Consider the following 5,018-nt stretch of genomic DNA (forward strand, 5'->3'; position numbering starts at 1 on the left):
CTAAGATTTGTAAACAGCCTAAATGCCCATCAGCAGATGAGTGGATTAAAAAACTTTGGTACATCTACACAATGGAATACTATGCTGCGGTAAAAAAGAAGGAACTCTTGCCATTTGCAACAGCATAGATGGAACTGGAAAGCATTATGCTAAGTGAAATTAGCCAGTCAGAGAAAGATAAATACCACATGATCTCACTCATTTGTGGAATATAGACAACTACATAGACTGATGGACAGGGACAGATCCAAATACAGAGAAACAACGATCAGACTATCAATCCCAAGAGGGAAGGTAGCGGAGGGTGGGGGTAAGGGGAAGAGATCAACCAAAGGACTTGTATGCATGCATATAAGCCAAACCAATGGACATGGACAACAGGGGGATGAGAACATGAGTATGAGGGGTGAAGATTGGGGGTTAATGGTGGGATGAGGGCACACTTGTAATACCTTAACCAATAAAAAAATTAAAAATTAAACATAAAATAAATGTTAAGATAAAAAAAAGAAATGACTTGTTACCATTAGAAATACATAAAGAAATTACAGATGACTAGAGGCCCCATGCACAAAATTTGTGCATGGGGGGTGGGGAAATTGGGGGTGGGTTCCTCACCCTGACCTGCATCCTTTCCTGGGAGCCCTTAGGAGATGTCCTACTGACAGCTTAGGCCCATTCCTCATGGTTCTCTGCTCTCTGCAGAACTGCCTGCTCATAGCTGCCTCAGGCCCTGATGTCTGCTCTCTGCGGGGGCCTGCTTTCCCCTCACCACCACAACAAGGGCACTCAGGGCCCTGTAGACTGTTCTCTGGCTTGTGGCCACGGCCAGGGGCAAGAAGGGCCCTGCTGTCTACTCTCTGTGTGGTCCTGCTTATCCCTCACTACCATGGCCAGGGGCAACCAGGGCCCAGCTCTCTGCTCTCTGCAGGGGCCTGATTGCCCCTCACCAGGGCGAGGGCTAAAAGGAAGACTCTGGAGGGGCTGAGGGGACTGGGCGCCACCATCTTGTGGCTGTGGGCATCACCATCTTTGTGACGGAGTGACAGTTAATTTGCATATTCCATCTTTATTAGATAGGATGACAAATGATGGTAACCATTTTTCCAGAAGGACTAAAGTAGGGAAGGAAGGCAGGAATTGTGCTGTAAAGACAGGTTTGAAATATCCATGTGTACTGTTACCTCAAAATGTTCATTTTTTATTTCCACTAATATCCCATGAAAATGTTTATGATTAGTAAGAAAATTCCCAAATATTCAAGAGAGATGTGACTAAAGATCATTAACCAACTAGTCAAAGAAGAGAAAATTAAAATAGTTTACTTATGGATATGAAAACATTATCTTTTTAGTAATGAAAGAGAAAAATAAAGCTATAGAATTCAGTTTGTATTCATTAAATTGTCAAATATTAGAAAAAACTTTCAATGTTAATAAAAGTATTAAATCATCACAAATATTCTACAAAGCAATTTGGAAAGTTACATTAAGAAACTTAAAATGCTGAATATTTCTGACTCAGAAATTCCTGCTAGGTACTCCATTCTAAAGAAATAAACAGAAATATGGACAAATATTTAAACTAAATTGTTTACCTGAATGTTATCTACACTAATAAAAGAGAAACATGGTAATTGGCATATGACCACTACCCTTTTCATTGGCTAATCAGGGCGATATGGAAATTAACTGCCAACTAAGATGGCGGTTAACCGCCAACAAAGATGGCAGTTAATTTGCATATGTAGGCACAATGCAAGGAGGCAAAAGGGAAAGCAGGAAGAGGCCCCCTTCCACTGAGAGTGATCAGAAACCCAGCGGGAAGCTAAGAGCCAGGGGGCAGGGCAAAGGCGTGATTGGAGAATCAGGCGCCTTTGCTGCCCTGGCCAGTGATAATAGGAAGTAGGGGTGGAGCCAGCGATGGGAGCTGGGCACGGTTGAAGCTGGCAGTCCTGGGAGCTAGGGGTCCCTCGCCTGGGCCTAAAGTGGAGCCCGCAATCGCGGGCCGCTGCAGCTGTGGGTCCCTGCTGCCCCGCCGGACACCTCAGAGGCATTAGGCCTGGGCAGGGGCGGAGCCTGCAACCATGGGGAGCTGGGGGTCCCCTGCCCAGGCCTGACACCTCTGCTGGAGGCCTCAGGCCTTGGCAAGGGGCCAATCCAGTGATCGGGGATCGGAGAGTGATGAGGGTCAACTCCTCTGGCCGAGGCATCAGGCCTGGGTGGGGGGCGGAGCCAGTAATCGGAGGGGGCTGGGTGGGGGGTAGAGCTGGGGATTGGGGGGATATGATGGTCCCCTTGCCCAGGCCTGAAGCCTGGGTCAGAGGCATCAGGCCTGGGCAAGGGGCCGATCAGGCGATCGGAGGGTGATGGGGGTCGACGCCTCTAACCGAGGCATCAGGCCTCAGCAAGGGCGGAGCCGGTGATGGGGGAGAGAGGGGTCCCCTTCCCAGGCCTGAATCCTGGGTCAGAGGCATCAGGCCTGGGCCAGGGGCAGAGCCAGGAATTGGAGGGGTCTGGGGGTCCCCTGCCCAGGCCTGACGCCTGGGCCAGAGGCATCAGACCTGGGCTGGGGGCAGAACCAGGGATGGGGGGAAATGAGGGTCTTTGGCAGAGGCGTCAGGCCTGGGCAAGGGGCCGATCCTACGATTGGTGGGTGATGGGGGTCAATGCCTGAGGGTTCCCAGTATGTGAGAGGGGGCAGGCTGCATATTTAACACAACTTAATGTGCCCAACTTATTTATACCTTCAACCAAATCCTGCCTAAGCCCCTGACCATTGGTTCATGAGAGACTAGCAATCCTATTCTCACCATATAACTCAGATAACTTAAATGGAAAATTTAGGACTAACATTTGTAGCAGGCCTTAATCTTTACAGTACTAGATTCAAGTGTATAAATATATAAGTTTATCTTCTTATTTTTGAATATTGCTTGCTTATCAAGTTGCCATTTCATGATTTGAGCCACTTTCATGATTGTCTCAGTCTTTCATAGGAAATAGTCTCACCTTCTTCATCCTTTCATTAGAAAAGCAGTTTGGATACTAGGTGAGCTCATGAGCCTGAGCCTGCATGCATTCAGGAATCATCTCTGCTGTGGGCATTTGGGCAAATGATTTAACCTTCCTGTGCTTTGGACCCATCCTTTTCTATAGGGTGATTATAATAGCCACCCACCTCACAGGACTAAACAAGTTAACATAAATTAATAGAGTCTCGCACATGGTAAATGCTATGTGAATATTACTGTTCTTACCACATGGCTTGCTGTGGACCATGGATCAGCTAACTTTTTACCTGAATGGCCAGATGGTAAATATTTCAAGCTTTTCAGGCCATATTATTCTGTCCAAAGGACATTCCATTTTGTAGCTGTAGCAGGAAAGTAGCCATAGAAAATTTAATCAAACAAGCATGGCTATTTTCCAACAAAGCTTGGCTTGCAAAAATAGTAGGCAGCATTTAACCTGCCAGCTATGGTTTGCTAACCCCTAATCCAGACCAGAAACTCATTGAGAATTCAGACTAGATCTAGGTTTCCTCACACTTCCACATAGAGAATTTAGCACTTTCAATTCATAAGAAAGTCAGTGATGTTTGTATAAAAATTAAATTAAAAAAAAAATGTGTTCCCTAACACTGCCAAATATACCTATTGATATACATGACCTTAGAAATTAATTACCTGTTTTTCAGGAGATTTGATTGCATCTTTTAGAGTTTAAACCTGTAAGCATAATCCCTCCTGGGTTTATACAAGTTATGTTTAGTCTGGAGCTTTTCTTCAGTTGGTTTCAAAATTCCTTTCAGGGTTTAGCTAAAAATCTAACTAAGAGAGCCCTGAACCCTGGCACCAATTCCAACAGAGGAAGCTTCTGGACCTTGGGAAATCAGATTTCATGAAGTCTTCAGAGACAACTGCAGCTCTAACAAGTGGAAAAACTGAGGAATCTCAGGTGGATAGCACTGGCACAATGGAGTTAAACTTTATCATCCTAGGACTCCTGCAGGCTCATAAGGCCTACCTATGGGTGGGAGAAGTCAGGAAAGATGGAAGTTATGAGAACATGCACATGTATCTACACCAGGGGTGGGCAAACTTTTTGACTCGAGGGCCACAGTGGGTTCTTAAACTGGACCAGAGAGCCGGAACAAAAGCATGGGTGGAATGTTTGTGTGAACTAATATAAATTCAAAGTAAACATCATTACATAAAAGGGTACAGTCTTTTTTTTTTCAGTTTTATTCATTTCAAACGGGCCAGATCCAGCCTGCGGGCCGTAGTTTGCCCACGGCTGATCTACACTAATAAAAGACAAAGATGCTAATTTACCATACCTTTGCTACGCCCATCAGCCAATCAGAAGATTATGAAAATTAACCCAACAAAGATGGCCGTTAAATTTACATACTGCAGGCGGGGCGGAGCAGCGCCATCTGGCAACCATCCCACTAAGGGATCAGGTCTGCTGTGTGCACGACCTGGGGCGGCGGGGCAGGGTAGCGCCATTCACCGCCCGCCCCACCATGGGATTGGGCCTGCCATGTGCACGACCCAGGGAGACAGGGCAGGCACCATGGGATCAGGCCTGCCATCTGCCACCCGGGGAGCAGGCGGTTATCTTCCTGAGGGGTCCCAGACTGTGCGAGGGCACAGGTCGAGCTGAGGGACACCCCCGCACCCCCACCCCCACCAGTGCACAAATTTTTGTGCACCAGGCCTCGAGTATGATATAAATGATGCAGCCAGTTGTCTGCAGCCTCAAACTCCCTGGCCTCTACTTACAACAGCATCCACCTACCTGAATGGCTGTCATTCTCCATTTATCAGGTATAGCCCACTCTTAATTTGAGTTGTTGTTAGAGCCCGCCTGCATCTCCAGCCTCCCCAGCATTCACCAGGCATCAGCCCTTCAGTTCTACAAGTGACCATGTAGCGCAAACATGTCAAACTCGCAGCTTGCGGGCTGCATGCAGCCCACAATGAATATTTTTGCGGCCCAGTCAATATAACA

The sequence above is a fragment of the Myotis davidii genome, unplaced genomic scaffold, assembly GCF_000327345.1.
Source record: "Myotis davidii unplaced genomic scaffold, ASM32734v1 scaffold1064, whole genome shotgun sequence".
In the NCBI taxonomy this organism is placed as follows: domain Eukaryota; kingdom Metazoa; phylum Chordata; class Mammalia; order Chiroptera; family Vespertilionidae; genus Myotis; species Myotis davidii.